Here is an 18,558-nt window from a genome sequence, read left to right as displayed (position 1 = left end):
TTTTTACTGAAGGTCCTAAAACTTTTGACACTCTACAAGCAACAGTCTCTTATCTTTCAGCTAATAAAACCTTGGATAAAGTGGAAGAAATGGACTGGAGCTCCTTTGGGGTAAAGAGACACGCAGAAAAGAATGAATGGAGCACTGATGACAAGAAAAAGAAGAAACTCAGAGACACATGAAAAGGGCAAACATTATTGTATTCTATTTGCTCTGTAAGGTTAAAAAGTTCTTTAAATGCATTTATGCTTTACATATGTGTCAGTCTTTGAAGCAATATAAATACAGGATAAGCAGGGCATTTTATAACTAAAGGAAACAACCCTAAAGAAAGTAAGGTAACATATCTTTCTTTATTACAGTGTAATTACTTACAGTCATGATTTCTCTAACTCTAAATGATATTTAGATAATTCATTTATAAATTACCTGCCTTTTACTGCTAGTATAGAATATGATGCATTTACTGACATATGTGGTGTGCTTAAATGAACATGATTCTTTTTATTTTATTTACACTGAGCTTCATGAAATATCTAAACTGTTGCATTTAATTCACATAATAATATATAGAAGCTGATAGTAATAACTGTCCAGAAAATGCCTTGAAAAGTAGTTATCAATTCTTTGATGTTAAAAGTGCCTTTTTGACTAACAAATAACTGTTTGGCTTGTTTAACTGCCCCTTAATGGTAAGAAATCTAATAGCAGTTTAATGAGCTTGTGATTAGTTTACAAAGCTCTAAAAGCTTCACTTATTTTATTTTTGGCTTCCCGCCATGGTCACGAGCTGAAAACTCTTATTTTACCATCCCTAGACTGGAAATTCTTCAGTTAGAATCCACTAGTGTGTGTTAAATCCTCTACAAATGTGCAAATGGCACAAAACGAAAGTAAACAGACTGTGACTGATGTAAGGACTGAAACAAGGCAGTATGGGTGTGGTTTAAGCTCTTAAGCTTCTATTTATGAGATGGCAAAGTGCTTTTACAGTTTAACAAATATTAAAAGTACACTGAAGTAGCTAACAAATTTAGAAGGTATCAACACATGCATGATGTTTTATTATATTGTAACATTTATTATTCATTTTGAATTGTACACATAAACAGCACACAAGGCTTAAAAAGAAGTATATCACTTGAAAGAAACTGTATGAACAGTTAACACATACAGACTTTACTACAATCTTTTCTGATAACATCACCCAAGTAAATTACTATAATTTAACTTAATTTTATGAACATTTAATATATTTAAGTCCTTGACTGGAACTATATAACATATTTGTAAACACATTGCAGCTAGTGTACTCAACCTTAAGGACAGTAAGACAATTATGGTTCATGAATGCAGCTATTTGTTATTAGGCATTTTTAAAGGTAAAAAAGGAGTTGCTGTTTAATTATTAAGATACTCTGCAAATATTAAATTGGTCGAGTATCTCAGTCATTAAGCATAATGAGCAAGAAAAAATCTCATACCCCCGGATTCACTAATTCTCCGTGTAAGACTTAATAAGTCTTACTTGGAGGCTGCATTTGAATGGTTTGACATCAGCATACCATGAATATTCATGAGGGCATGATGATTCAACCGTAACTCTTACACGGACTGAGTAGGAAAGTAGGGGGTGTGTCCGACTGCTGAGCAGTCTAAATGTGCATGCCCCTGCAAGGTTTTAAAAAGCATAATGTCAACACACAAGAGCGAGTTTGCTCAAATGTACTTGCACCCAACACCACACTCCCTGACACTGTAAACCCCCATCACACTTATATAAAGTAAATAATTATTATTTTTTTTAAATCCACGATATAGCTGCCCGTATTTGCGCGTGTGTGCACAGATGTGCCCATTGCTTAGCTAGAGTTAGCAATTCTGACATGAAAGAGCATAAGAAAGAATGTTTATGCAAATCATACCAAATTGCAATAGCATAATGGTAGAGTATATGCACAAAGAGAAGGCATTCATGGTTTGAGTCCCACCACTCCCCTTCTTATTTATGTTTTAAATCAGTATTTGAAATAATACCAGACATATATGATTAAAATTTTATTAAAATAAGTGACATGGCCAATGTATCAGTGAACAAAATATATATTTTAAAGGACCCAGATATATAATAGCCTGCTGTTAAGCAATGCTTTACACAGCTAAACACAGGTGCCCATAGTTTAATAGCGCTTTACCCAGCTAAACAGAGGTGCCCATAGTTTAATAGTGCTTTACCCAGCTAAACAGAGTTGCCCATAGTTTAATAGCACTTCACCCAGCTAAACAGAGTTGTCCATAGTGTAATAGCACTTTACCAAGCGCAATAGAGTTGCCCAAAGTTTAAAAGCGCTTTACCCAGCACAATGTGTTTGCGCGGACGTGTGCACCGTGCCAACCAGGGAACCATAGGGCACCAGGGAGCAACGTACAGCTAAGTTGCTTAAATGCAGCCACATCCCCTAGCCTGTCTAGACAGTATTAAAATAAAAGAATGACAAGGTTCGAACCCAGGACCCTTTGCATCATAATCAAAGTACAGAACCACTAAGCCATGACAACATAGGGGAAGCAGCCACTATTAACATTCATAAATGTATGAATGGTAGTTTAACCATTAATAAGCAGGTCTGCAGTCAGCCGAGAATTTTACAAAATGGCTAATCACATAAAAGTGTGGGAAATGCAGCATATTTAAGCCCCATAGGTGGGAATACGCACCATAACTGATTGTAGCTCACATTTGCAGTCAGAATGGCAGGTGCAGGAGAGGGTTCACGCTTCCAAGCGCAACGTTGGGGCATCGAGGAGTCCAAATACATGGTTTGGCTCCTTGTCCACCATCATGAAACAAGACTTCTGCAGGGCCAGTTCCAAGGGATGGAGTACAAGACATAGGCTTGGAACCGGTTAGCTCGTGATCTCACCAGTGCCACAGGCATTCCTCGGACTAGTGAGCAGGTCCATCACCACCATGCAGACCTGAACAGACGAAATTAGGACCGCCTGAACCAGTGGATACAGGAGGCCCATGGGATGCAGAATGCCCCACAATTGAGTATGTAGCCATGGAATGCAGTATGTAAGAATTGATAATGGAGTATGTATAACAGACAGGTATGTCGCAATATCCCTTCATTTACTTTACAGCTGCAGGTGACCGTGCTGCGAATCAGCAAGCCTATGCTGATAGGCTGCTAAGGCTGCGCCACCAGGCAGGTTAGTGATTATTCTGCATGTATTGTTATATAAAATATGGGAGAGAGCATGAAAGAAAGTGTTGTAGTCCAATAAAACAGCCATAGAATTGCCTGAATAAGTCCTCTGCATGTACTGTCAGATAAAAACGTCATTGAGGCAGAAAAAGAGTGTAGTAACCCATTAAGAAAGGTAACATATGTCTGGAATAATATCTCTGCAGCCACTGTCATATAACATAAGTGACTGAGCCTGAAAAAAGATTGTTCGAACCTATTAATAAAGGTATAATATGTCTTGAACATGTCTGCCATAAACACCATTAAAACAAATAAAGGAGTGAGCCTGTGGAAAAGTGTGCAATGTCATTAATAAAGGTCTAAAACCCAGAGTATTTCTGTGTCACAGATTCTGAAATGTTGTTGTACCCTTGCATTATACAAACAGTACTGTTTGAAAATGTGCTGGCAACCCAGAGTTATGCAGTCCCATATAAAGTAGGTGATGGAAGTGCTAGTAGCTGTGAAACATATATACAGTCCACAATAGTCAGTTACTGGCTGGCATGAATAAGTAAACCTGGCACATGTGTAGCATGTAATTATTCACCAGAAATGTGAGTGTGTGTCAAGAAATGCAGGGTTCTGTACAAATTGAAGTGAAAATGTCATGTGAAAACATCCCAGATATGTAGAGAAAGAAATATAAATGCAAACAAGAAATATGTAGCAGTAACATCTGCATCCTGGACAGTTAGTATGTCAGATGTAGGTCAAGCATATATTGAACTAGCCAAATCCATGACACAACCTAATGTATGGTGGCAAGTGTAATAATACAGGTAGGGGATATACACTTGCAGTCACTGGGAATGTAGTGTAGACTAAAAGGTCATTATAAGATGTTAACCAAGGTTTTTTTCTACACCCTACCATATGTACATAAACCATGCAATTCCACACCTCAATGGGTATGTGTAATCTTAAATATTTGTTGGGACATATGTCCTATTATTTTATAAATATTTGCATTGATGTTGATGCATGTGCCCTGTTCAAACACCACATTCATGGTGGCCTGTTGCTACCAAATATCTCTGCATGCTGTTGGAATATCCAATGTTGTTCAATATATGCATGTGTTATGCTTGCTGTTCAACTGTTGGAACCTTGGTGTGTTGGGTTAATGGGAATATTACTACATGCTATTACAACTAATCTGGAATGCTGTTGTTTATGTTGTAATTAAACACACCAAATCACAGAATGTATGGGAAGGCTGGTCCCAGCGGACCCACCTGTCCCTCCTCAGTTGGCGAGTGCACCTGGCACCAGCGGCTCTGGTGCCCAGCCCGGGCTCCCCTCCTCCATTGGCACTGTGCAACCTTCAGGTGGAAGCACTGCAGGGGATGGGGCTCATCCCCCCATGCAAGCATGGGCGGAGGAGGGCCACCTGTCACCCTTGCTAGGGTCCAGGCTGTGGTGCATAGGGAGATCCAGCGTTCAGTCGCTGATCCCCTATGCCAGCTCGAGGTGAGAGTGGCGCGTCTCTCAGGTGAGCCTGCCTGTCCTACACAGCCCTCAGCACAGCCACCCTCAGGGCTGTGAAGGTGCACGGGTGGGGATCTTAGTTCCACTGTTAGCATCTGTGGGCTCATGGGCTTGCGATTTCCAAACATCCTTCCCCGTCAATTGTGTTCACCCACCCCATGTGTCAAACTCCCCCCCGTATGCGTCTTGTTTGTCTTGTCTGTTTACCTCCCCAACCTACCATCCCAAATATACCTACTTCCTCTACCTCACATTCCACTCTCACCTGAAAAAAAAAATAAAAAAAAGGGCAATCTGTTCCCACAAAAAAATTACGCCCCATACACAGCTGCCCAATTTGCACACATGTCCGCTGGACATGCAAACTGATAATTCTAATTGGAAGTACAACATATTTTGTTGTCCTCACCCCTCTCTCAGGGGTGGAAGGTTTTATATTTCACACCATATTTCAAACATATGCACAGCTGTTGCTGGTAAAGAAATGGGCAGCTATGGACCTTCCCTACACCCATCCTGCACATCCCGAGCTGGTTTCCCTACTGACTTCCCTCTTTGTGCCCCCTTTTTCACCACTTTCCTATCTCCCCATTTTCTTTTCTTTAAAAGAAATTAGCGTGGGGGTTAGCGGGAGTAAGCACTTTTAAGCAGTAGTTAGCAGGGGAGTGCGAGTGTGAGCTTGTGTGTGCTTAGCTAAGCATTGTTAAGAGTTGCACAAACCCACGCAAACCCGCTTACAACTGCTTAAAATTGCCTTAGTCAGTCTGTATGACAAGACCCTTGTACAGCTCAGCAGCAAAATAAAAAACCTTTTCAGTCTCGAACCCAGGACCTTGGACTCACCCGTCTGCATGAAGTACCACTACACCACAGCAGATATACAATAACTTAGTGCTGAAAGCAATATATCATGCATTACCATGAGTGAATGTAAAGTGAAAATAGGAATGGCATAACACAAATCTTGTTCTGTGGGCCTTAACCAGCAGGTGTTGTGGAATTGCATGACATGACTGTGAAAAGAGAATCAGCCATGCTAGTAGGGAATAATGTTACAGTAGCACCTTACAAACCCCACACAGTATCAGAGCAGGATAAACACTGGCATATTTGCATAGGTCACAGGCCAGACCTCCCAACAGTGACTGATCTACAGTGATGACCCTGATTTGTAAACAAATGTTAGCTGTGCCCCTCTGTCTCCCTGTGAAATGTACTAACAGTAGGCAGAAAGGTGTTGAATCTCACTTAATGACAAATGTCAATAAGTGAGAGTAGACGCCGCTTGCACGTCAAAAAAGGTGTAGTAATAGATATGCTCTGAGTCCCCCAAAGTCTGAACTGCAAAATGTCTGAACTATATGACAGGTGTATCCCAGTTATATGTACCTTTCCCTGAGGCTGTTCAAATATATACGTGAGAGTATCTGAGGCCTGGAAGAGTCAGAAACATACAGGCATATCAGTTTGTCTGCTGTTACACACTCTGCAAATAGCTGTAGAATAAATCCCACAAGCATGCCCTTATGTAGAAGTACAACACAGAAATAGCAAAGGATGTAGCTATGTACTGCTAGCAACCACCTGTGACAATGCCATTGTTCAGGTGCTGAAAATACTGCTGTGGTGCACAGTCAAAGAATACTAGGCTGACCTCTGTCTACCATCTGGATATGTCCACAGGTGGGAGCTACTCAGACAGACTACTAGCCTTTATAGACTTACAGGTACACAGCAACTCTGCATGTTCAGTAAGATAAACATCACACAATAATAAATAATGCACTCTTCACTTCTGCACCTCTACCCAAAGGTACTATATACCTGTGCAGACAGGCACAACCAAGGGTATAGATAGGCATACACAGTAGTGAAATATGTCCAGTTGTCCTGAGCAGACTGTGCTAATGTCAACACAAACCACAAACTGTTCAGAAGTGAGTAACGTACTAATGACAGTGTAGCAGTTCACAAACAGTGCATGTGCCTGATATTCATAATAGGTAGTAAAACATACTTAGTTGTCCTCACCCCTCTCTCAGGGGTGGAAGGTTTCAAAAATCCCTCCTAATGTATTGCATATGCACAGCTGTTGCTTGTAAAGAAATGGGCAGCTATGGACCCTCTCCACACCCATCCTCTACATCCCGAGCTGGTTTCCCTACTGTCTCACCACATTCCCATCTCCCCATTTACTTTTCTGTCAAAGAAATGAGCGCAGGGGTTAGCGGGTGTGAGCACTTGTAAACAGTAGTAAGCAGGTTTGCACCCGTGTGCGCATGTGTGCGCTTAGCTTAGCATTGCTAAGATACGATAAGCTAAGCCAAGCCTGGCTTAGTATTGCAAAATAAAATAAGCTAAGCTCGCTAAGCGTCATGCAAACCCATGCAAACCCGCTTACAACTGCTTAAAAGTGCCTTAGTCACTCTGTATGACATGGCCCTTGTACTGCTCAGCAACAAAATAAAATACCCTTGTCAGTCTCAAACCCCACACCTTGGACTCCCCAGTCTACATGATGTACCACTAAGCCACAGCAGATATACAATAACTTGGTGCTGAAAGAAATATAACATGCATTACAATGAGTGAATGTAAGGAGAAAATAGGAAAGCCATAGGAATACATTGCAATAACTACTGTTGTATGCCAGTTAATTCTCTAATTCGAAAAGAAAGTACATACTCCCATGTATCCAGTGTTAGCATTAGGAGGTGTGAGTAAACCTACACACTGAGAAGAGTGCACTGGAAGAAGCAATAGTCAGGTTTCAGTACAACATGCATTTCACTGGCTACAACCCAGCTTCAGATATGAGACATACACCAACCTTCTGACTGAGATCACAGTGAGAACTGCAATTACCACACAGCAGGCTGCACGCAATTACTAAATGGTGGCTACCAATTGGTGCAGAGGCCATCACATGCACATCTGCAGATGCCTAGAAAAGCAGCCTGTATCTGCTGTCCACACATGCAATAATATCATTGCAACAACTGGGAGAGAGAGAGAGCACGAGCGAGAGAGACAGACAGAGACAGACAGACACAAACAGGCAGAAGGAGACAGACGTAGAAAACAAACAGCAACACACATAGGAAACAAAACCAAAATAAATAAATAAACAATAAAAAAAACACCTACAACAGACGGAGGTGAGGAATACAAAGATAAGGTATGTAACAGATATGTATTTGGTGACATCTGAAAGATGTGTCTGAAGGGTACTCTACATACTGTGAATCATCCATATGTGGCAGCAGTCCGTATCTATATGTACATGCACATGTGCATAGGGCAAGGGACATACTGCAACTGTTAGTGAAGGCTGGACATAAGTATGTTGTTGAAGTCTGCTATGTGCACATATGTATGTAGGTTGTAGTGTATGGCATTGCAGAAAGCAAGCAGTGCCAGTATATGTTATGTGGTATTAAACGCTGTGGGACTGAGCTACAGGCAGTGAGGCCTGCAACAGCTATACAGCCTGAGGACAGGAGAATGCTTTCTGCACAACATTGAGCAATAGTATTACATAACCGTATGTCTCACAACTGTTGCATAATTGACATTCCCACCATGAAAGGTGGGCAGTATATGTGCCTATATGTGCAGCTATATTTACAGCAATGGATGTTTACATGTATGTGTATATATATACATGTATATATATACACATACATGTATGTGTATATATATACATGTATATATACATATATATGTGTGTATAGATATATATATGGATATATTTAGATATATATCGATATATACGGATAAATATAGATATATATTGATATATATGTATGGATATGTATAGATATGTATAGATATGGATAGATGTGGATATATACGGATAGATATGGATAGATATGTATATATGTATGTATGTGTATATATATATATATATATATATATATATATATATATATATAAATATATACATATACATATATATGAGAGAGAGAGAGAGAGGGAGACACTGGGTCATATGTACTGCAACAGGTGCCTGTTGTCCAAAGCATGGACTGAACACCAGTGTTGATACCGGAGTGCCATACCCCATTCCAAAACACCTTACACAGTAACTGCCACATAGGTGGTAGCCTGCCTAACACTGATAGTGTCAGAAGGGTACATGGGACACAGGTGGACAGTAGGCTCCCCTTTGATAATCACAGCGACAACAGTAGTAATGTAATCTGTTTACATGGTACATGTCATCACAAATGGTGTGTCATCTAGGGAAATATAGGTCGGTGTTCCCCTCTACTCATCACAATGCCCCATGTGGTATGTGCCTCACATGACAACTACAACAAGTGGAAAGGCCACAGACATACCTAACAAAGAGTAATACTACCCTCAAACACATGCCCTATGCAGACTTACTCACAAACCACAGCTAGAGTGCGTTGCATACTGCCCACCCAAAGGTTACCACTGCCGGACATATAGAGGTATGTCACACCCATAGCAGTCAGCCAACCACCATGACAACACCTCACAATCCCTCCGGGCTACATGACCTAATCCTTGTCACCTCACTAAATAGCACATGCTGGAGGTACAGGTTCCTATCCACAAATATGCCATGCTCTAGATGAAACCACCCAGCATGAACAAACAAGGTTCCTCATTAGCAGATGTCATACATACCCCTGATGATTGTTTTGGAGATAGGTAATATGCCCTGGGAGTCACCTCTGTGTATCCGGTTGACAGGAGCAAGTGAAATCACATTACATGTGTGTCAAAGGCCAGGGTAGCATATGGCTAGGCTGCTCTAGGCCCTGGGGCCAATAGCGTATTACCTACCTATGACACAATGCACACACACATGTACTCAGTGCAATACCTGCTATGTAAGGTGGAATGAGTGTGACAGTGACTGTGTGCAAGGTTTGTAAAGGTGTGATAGCTTAGTGTGAGGTTGTGTCTGTCATGGTAGTTTGTGTCCTAGGTGTGAGGCCGGAGAAAGATGTGTCAGTTATTGGGATGCAGACAGTAGGATGGCATATGTTGTGACGTAGTTCCTTGTGTACGACTGTGGTGTCCCAATGTAGGCTTAAGCAATACATGTATGCTCAGTAAGTGGTACTGCTGGTGACTCCAGCTCACATATGAACTGTTGTACTACCTGAAACTGTAGGCCTAAACAGCACTGTATGGTGTATGTTCACAGTCCCTGGTAACACTGTATTGTGTGTTTCCTGTAGTCTGCACAGATTACATACCACAGGCATAGGTATCTGTAAGTAGGGGCACACAGTACTATAAGGTACACAGGTAATGCTCATCTGTGTCGGCATACATCTGTGTGTTGTATGTATGTCCGATGTGTGTTTAATGATGCCTGTACCATGCCCACAATGACATATGTGTTACAGGTTATGTGTGTGTACCTAGCAACATGTATACTCTGTTACAGCAGTATGCCAGCTATATCAACAACCGTGCACATATGTCAGGTAGGGGTATGGCATCAAAGACTAGGGTGGTTTACCGGTAATACTGTAAATGTACATGACATTCATTGCATTGGATGACATATTTCTTCATGCATTAGCTTGATATAACCCCCGGGGCGAGGTTGTGCATTGTATCCCAAACAGTGTGCTGACTACTGGTGTATACTGGTGTGTTATATGGAGTGTTGCAGGCACTGTCAGCCAGTTGTGGGCTGAGCACTGATATGTGGTATTGAATGTGTGTATCCTCTGATAGACAGATAGATGCTATATATGGCAGTTAAGTGATATCTGTACTTTATAATGTTGTGTGCCACATGACATGCTCACACATATCATTTAATTGTCTTCCAGGGTTATGGCTCATCAACGAAACCCATCGTATTCAACTGTGGAGGAGCAGGAAATTCTGAACAGCCTGGTGCAGCACTATAACCTGCTTCTTTCCAGGGCCAGCCAGCACCAGCATGACCGTACTGCACTGTGGCAAGACCTTGTTAGCCGGGTAAATGACATAGGCATGCATAACCGGACATATGAGCAGGCATGCCATCACTGCAGTGATTTAATTAGACATGTCCAACGGCGTGTGTCTGATATCCATAGGCAACAGCTTGCCACAGGTGGTGGGGCGGCCATACACCCCCCCCTTACCAGAGTGGAGGAGCTGCTCCTAAGCATGGTAGCTCTTGGCCTACAGCAGCAACACCGTCACACATGTGTCATCATGGAGGCCGGAGCCACCCAGCAGGATGACATGGAGCATGCAGGTAATACGCCCTAGCTGTAGACTACCATTACCTGTATTGTTAGTATATGCATATGTGAGATGTGTACTATGTGTTTAGCAGTTGTGCTGCCTAACGTGTGCAATACTGATATTTGTGACTGTTGACTGTTGTTCCACTGTCGTTTAGCACACTCACAATAGCATTGCCACAGTTGTGGCCACTGACAAACTGTGTCATATTCTTCTAGGTCCCTCTGGTGTGACAGCAGGGCAGACAATACATGCTGGTGAGTGTGTTAACACTTTAATATTGGTAATGAAATGTGCATGTCATAGGTGAGGTGTAGGCTATGTACACATAACACACCTACGCATAATGCATGCTGTACATGTTTGCTGTGAGTCATCAGTCATCTCAGTAAAGTCAGTAGCTGCCTCATTCACATGCAATGCACAGTGCACAGTGTAGCAGACACAATTGTGGCAACACTGTACTGCACATTGGATATGCATAGTTGCTACAGCTGTACACAATAGAACACGTTTATCATACGCAGTACATGAAAACATGCTACATTTGGCATTACCACATACCCACTGTAAGGTCAAACTTCAGTATCCCACATGTCATGCACACATGATGTACCTCAGGGGTAGGGGCCTATCATGGGGCTGTGCAACACTCTGCAACATATAACACAGTCATGTTAGGCAATGCTCGCTACTGGGCACCTCACACACCCATGTACAAGGTGGCTGTGTAATTGTGAACATAGCCACGGCACTGCAGTTCAGGTACAGCATGCTAGGTGGTGGTCTTGCACACATTAGTAGCTGTGAGTGACCACAAGATGCATGTTGATGATGGCACAGGGTACTACACCCCATCCAGTTACAGTGACCACAGTACTACTCATACCAGTCATTGCTTTGCACCTCAGTGTTGTGTGTGTGCAAACATATGCACCTATACACAATATGCATACCATGTTGTCTGTGTGCTTACATATGCCAGTATACACAATATGCACAGCAGTCACCATCCACACAAAGTGTCACATATATGTCCTGGAATGCTAGTGGGTGTATAGGTCACTTGACACACATTGGGTATGTGTGGTGTCTAATGTTGCAGTTGTGTAGCATGCCATGCCATGTCTGGCACCCACATATCTGCAATATGTCCCACACTCACCATAACCACTGTACACTGGCCATGTCGGCCATTGGGATTCCTTCACGTCAACATGCACCGCATATCCCATGTGTGTACATAGCATGCATGTGCTACACCCGTGCCCACTATTATCTGCTATGGACACAGACACTGCACTCAGACATGGATATCTATGTGTCACACATATAACACATGCAGCCATGGCATGTATACTTGTGAGGGGTGGTGCACAGGGCATTGCAGAGTTGATAATACCTGCACAACAATGTTGTGTCAATGTACACATTGTGTTCCAGGGTGTAGCCAATCACTGAACAACTACACAGTTGCATCAAAGCCATGTATACTGCCATTTAATAGGGGCATCTACACTTGCACTGCATGGTCTTGTGCAACATATATTGTGCATGCTGATACGTGTGTGGTGACTGTCTACCTTGCGATACTGACACCCACCTTCACCCACTTTAGAGTATGTGTTGGATTGCTGGTATGTGTGTGTATGTGCTGTAGTGAGGTGTGTATCAGTGTTCATGTGTGCATGTGTGCATGTGTGCATGTGTTCATGTGTGCATGTGTTCACGTGTGCATGTGTCCATGTGTGCATGTGTCCATGTGTCCATGTGTGCATGTGTTCATGTGTTCATGTGTGCATGTGTGCATGTGTGCATGTGTGCATGTGCAGACCGTAAAGTATGTTTCCTGTCTTCCTCTCACAGGTGCTGAGTTAGAGGTTGGCGAAAGCAGCAGGCAACCTGAAGCCACTGCCACGAATAGTGGTGATGATGACACATGCATTTTGGCACAGGAAGATTTTACAGGGTCTGTCGTTGGTCTGCCAATCGACAGTGCACAGCGTTCAACCCCATCTATGCACACACTCATACTGTCAATACATTCCTCACCACCAATGACCATAGGTGAGGGACAGCATACAGTTGGCATTGACCAGGAGAGTGTGTTACCCATGGCACTTGCATCCCCTCACAGCAGCCATAGCCATAGACCCGGAACGGTAGGTCCAGGGGTTCTCGGGGGAGCACCACTGGTCATATTGCCCCTGGCAGGCGTGCCATCACAGGTCTTACGATGACCAGTATGTTCCAGGCTCTAATGCAGGCTCAGGCACGTATGGAATGGTATGCCAGGCAGGAACGTAGGGTGCAGAGGGCACATTATACTGCTATCAATGGCAGCATCCGTGACCTTGCCGGGGCCATCTGGACTTACACCGAGGTCATTGATAGACATTGGGGGGAGACATTAGATGCCCTCCACAACATGTCTTCCATGAGCCAGGACCGTGCGGGAAGGTTGTGACATCGACTAGGACACATGCCAGCAACAGCAACAGCTGGCAGTGTTCGCAGATGGCCCACAGTTCACAGCAGCTCCCGTAGTGGCAGTACCAGCCCCAGCAATGCTGGGGCTGGCCTGTCCATTGACTGTCCCATTAGACCACATGCACGTGGCTCTGGCCAGTTCCAGCAGGGACATGGATCCAGTCATCATACCTCTGCCTCTGATGACAGTACCCAGTCAGGGTTGGTACCTGATACTGTCCGTAGCACCCCTGCCAGGCACAGGTACTGTGTCTGTGGCCAGAGACAGTGATCTGTACAGCCTAGCAGGTGCAGTCTGTGGCTGTCCCACAAACTACCGTATATGGCAGCCACATGGTGGAGCTGTGTGCATGCAGACACACACACATTAACCAAACAACTAGGGCTCTCACACATACACACACACATTACATCAACATTGGCCCATGAGGTACTGTTGTCACACACACACACACACACACACACACACACACACACACACACACACACAGAGACATGTCGATTGGATGGGTCAATGTCAGGCTCAGGCAAACAACAAAATGCCCTGTGTATATGATGATACCTGTGTCACCTCCTGTCATCTGCATCATTGACGGAGGGACAGGCTAACATGGTGCTGATGCACAGGATGACACTATAGCAGTGTAGCAATAATAGAAAATTGTGAACAAGGAAGTGTAACAACATCCTTGTAGGTATATCTGAGCAGACATTATGCATCAAAGCTCTGATTGTCAGTGTAGCATTGTTTACACCACTGTTAGGTCTGAGTATGTACTGTCCACCCATGTGCCACTTGGCTGAAGTGTAATGTGCTGCCAGCATGTGTTAGTGAATGGACAGTACGTGAGTGATGTGTGCAGTACAGATTACCAACTGTACATCTGTGAACATGGTGGGTGCACACTGTCTGGATGTACGTGCATAGTGGACACATGGGACATGTGGCATACCCTGTTGTACACATTGTTAACATCTCATAGTATCTTTCAATGGCCAGTATGCATTCTACTACAGTTATGTACTAACATGGGTAGACGTGTGTATGACATAGGTTGACACTATGCTGTGGGTGATACCGTTAATATCTGTCAATGATTTGCAGTCTGGTAGTATACATAACCTCAACAGCATGACTATAAGCAATCATTGGATGATGTCCTGACAAATGACACACAGTAGTAGGGAACCCAGTAACAATTGGATCCTTCCGGTGCTACTAATAACATAACACTAACCAGTGGTAATGACCACCACCCATTCCTGTGACCACACTTGTTTGGCATATAGCCCCCTTAGGTACATGCAGACACACTAGGGATGTGTCCATCCAAATCTGGAAATGCATGGATTTGCCTACAATGCATTCCCTGGATGGGACGCATACCCTACACAAGGGTATCATACAGACAGATACCTGTTGTCTGATACATGCTGTATAGCAGTAAGCCGACTATGGCATAGTCATCCTCATGTACTAGTTAGACTGTATTAGAGGCCTGAATGCATATCTACAAGGCAGTCGTACACCTATAAAGACTGTCCATTCTTGGCAGACTTTGTTGCGTATGACCATGTCTGACATATACCCCAAGAATATACCCTCACTCACACTACTCTTAAGTAACTGTCATGGGTGTGTGTGCCATAGTTGACCTTGGCCACAGAAAATGACAATGGACGGCCTTGTCACATACATACATATGTGACCTATGATCTGAGAAGCAGCGGCACAACCTGTCAATGGAAACAAAAGTATTCATGTAGTATGCAGGCTACACACCTATGTACTGATTGAGGGGACATGTACACATATATATTTGCCACGCAGATACCTGATGTGTGCAATGCACTTACTGTTGTAATCATACTATGTCATACCATAGTAAAAGCAAAACCCACACCGCATTGACCAACAGTGACACACACACAGTCAGCTTTTGCAGGATTCAAACCCCTACCTAACTATGTTATGATACGGGAGAGAGACACATTGACACGGCGCACTGTATGCCTTACTGGCTGGTTTCCCTTCTCCTGCTGTATTTGTAGGATGGTGGCATCATCAGACTTTCCAAGAGGAATGTACCTCTTTTAGTGAGTTTTCCCAGTCTCCAAAAAGGGAACACCTCTCAAAGGAAACTGCACACATACACCCCCCCACACACACACACACACACTGTTTGCAGGATTCAAACCCCTACCTAACTATGTTATGATACTAGAGAGAGAGACGCATTAACATGGCATGCTATTTGCTTTACTGGCTGGTTTCCCTTCTCCTGCTGTATTTATAGGATGGTGACATCATCAGACTGGATATGATGATGTGTGTACACTTTGTTTTATGCCATTCCAGGAATGGTCCATGTGGGTCAGCAGGTGTCAACAGCTTGAACAAGACCTCAGAATCCTTACCTTGTGTGATCTATCTGTGGACACATTGACATTCCGTCATATGTCAACATATATTTATGCACAGCTTGTTGGTTTTGTGGGCACTACATGTGTCTGGGATGTTGATAAAGGGCTATTCAAAGTCTATGTGACACATGTGTAGATGTGTTCATTGATGTATGTCCTGGGTGGCTGCCTTGCAAACAGTCTAGCATGTTTGGGAACCATGATCCGCACATGAACATACTACGGATGGTAGGGTTGTGTGTATGTCAGCTTCCAATAGCTCTGTTTATGACTGCAACCATGATGGACTCCATGACCTTGCAGATCAGACTTCATAGGAGTACTGGACTTGACTTCCCATGGTGTGTTGTGCACCAACACTTGTTGGGAGTGCCATATGTAGCTGTGACACATTCAACGGTTCCACATCCTGTGTAGGGGGTGAGGCTCAGCTGACTGTTCAGGTGCATGATCTGTTTGTTCTGTAGTTTGTGCATGACACATATTGGGAATCAATGTATTCCACTTGCTTCCATGCTTTTGGCAGTGGGGGTAGCTGCTCATCCATTCTACATGTGATATCTCCTGGTATGATGATGTGGACTATTATCAGTGGGAGATGGATATGTACATATGGGCCTGTCTGTCATGATGTCGGCAATGTCACTTAGGTACAGTTGGCCCTGACTCAGGACATATATGGGTGTACATTGATATTTATGACATAGCTGAAGGAGATGTCATGATTCAGTCTGGACTCCTTCTCAGATACACTTTACAAAACACCAACGAACATGAGCACTAATCCCTGTTATACTCTTTTACATGCTTAACACCCTACTGATCCTTTGTGATCAAGCTACAGAGTATGTCATGATAATATCCTGGCATGTCCAGGGGTCGGTTTTGTGTGTACTCTTCAGTTTAGCTGGTGGATATTGTGATATTGACACAATGTCACATCTGCCTCATGTACACAGACAACCCTCTCCTCCTCCCGACAAACTCAGATATATGTGTGAGATGCACCTATATAGACATACAGGGTGCTGAACTCTCTCGACCCATGACTGGCACAGTCTATCAGGTGGTGAAGGTAACCACACACACCACATATCAGTCTCATATATCCTCTAGCAACAGCACTCAAACCACATTATCACACATAGACATACTCAGATGCTGTAAATGTACTCTACCTAAGCAGCAGAGACCTCCAAAGCAGACACACACACATCTGCTACCCCACTACAATACCCACATATCACATAGTTCACAATGTCAGTGTGCCACACAGTCACTGCCCTTCAGGCTAAACAACACACCTAATACACTTGTAATAGGTGACACTTATTGTCAGACACACTGACGTACCACTCACCAGCCCTAACAAGGGAATAGTCACTTTGGGCTGTTTGTTGGGTGCCAGGATCTGCCGCATATCACAGGCAGTCAGGTCACTCCAAAGCAAGTACAGGACTGGCACCATCATTGTCCATGCTGGTGTGTATAACCTCAGACGTTACTCCCTGGACCACATCACATGATACATGGAGGAACACTCTGATCATGTAGCCCAGGCCAGTATGACCCTGACCTTGTCTAGCATCTTACATCCACCAATTATGATGTCACAGTATACGGACACACATATCACATTTAACAGTTGCCTAACAAATTTGTTTAATTCATAGGGGATACAGTGTCTGTCAGCCTATGGTGACATGCTCAACATGCCACATAGCTTCACTATGGACAGCTTGCACCTGCCACCCTTGGACTTTGGAATGCTGGCTAAGGCTCTTGCTACCACCATAGTGCCTTTTTTAAGCAGGGCTCAGAAGACAAACCCACCTCCATAGACATTACAGGTTAAATGAAACTAAGGGTAATGCTGCTCAACAACAGTTGTGTTAACCTCATATTGTGGCCACTCAGGACTCTCCTCAGTATGGAGGAGAGCAATATCTGTGCACTGACAGACACCTGGTTCAGGCTCGCTTATGCACACCAGCACTACCAGGTTATGTTTCATACCATGCTGTCTGACAACAAGACTTGGAACAGACAACACAACTAGGGGGAGTATCCATATACATCACAGGTGCACACACCTCCAGGTTAGTAGCACTGCACAAAGCATCACAGACCATACATATACAACTACCATTGTGCAGTACTGCCTTTCAGTTTGTTGCCTGCTACAGAACACACTCCCAAACTCAGGAACCACACTCGGCTTTCGTGGGAACTATGGAGAATATGAAGGTCTCCACAAACACCATTATATTGTGTGACTTCATATAAACAAATATTGACTGGGGATACTACTCAAGCCCCGACACCCTCACCCAACAGTTGCTACAATTTGTAGACTCATATGCTGTGGCACAACCAGTCAGCACAGCCACAAGGGGGAATACATATTGGACCTGATCATCACCAACATGGGGACTCTATGTTCCACACCAGCGATATACCCCTAATTGGTAAGGTCAGAACATACATGTATCTTACTGGACATACATATACCCTCCACACACCCATCCTGGGTAATCTTGGTGAACTTCTCATGAGCCAACAATTCACTTCACCGAAGCAAGGTGGTATCCTTCAGAGACCCTGAGACAGTGGCAAATATGGCTCACACTGCTGCATCCTTTACATACACATTCTATGGACACCTAGT

Source organism: Protopterus annectens, chromosome 5.part0, assembly GCF_019279795.1.
Source record: "Protopterus annectens isolate FY-2018-M chromosome 5.part0, PAN1.0, whole genome shotgun sequence".
NCBI classification, from domain to species: Eukaryota; Metazoa; Chordata; order Ceratodontiformes; family Protopteridae; genus Protopterus; species Protopterus annectens.
This window is presented reverse-complemented; position numbering follows the sequence as displayed.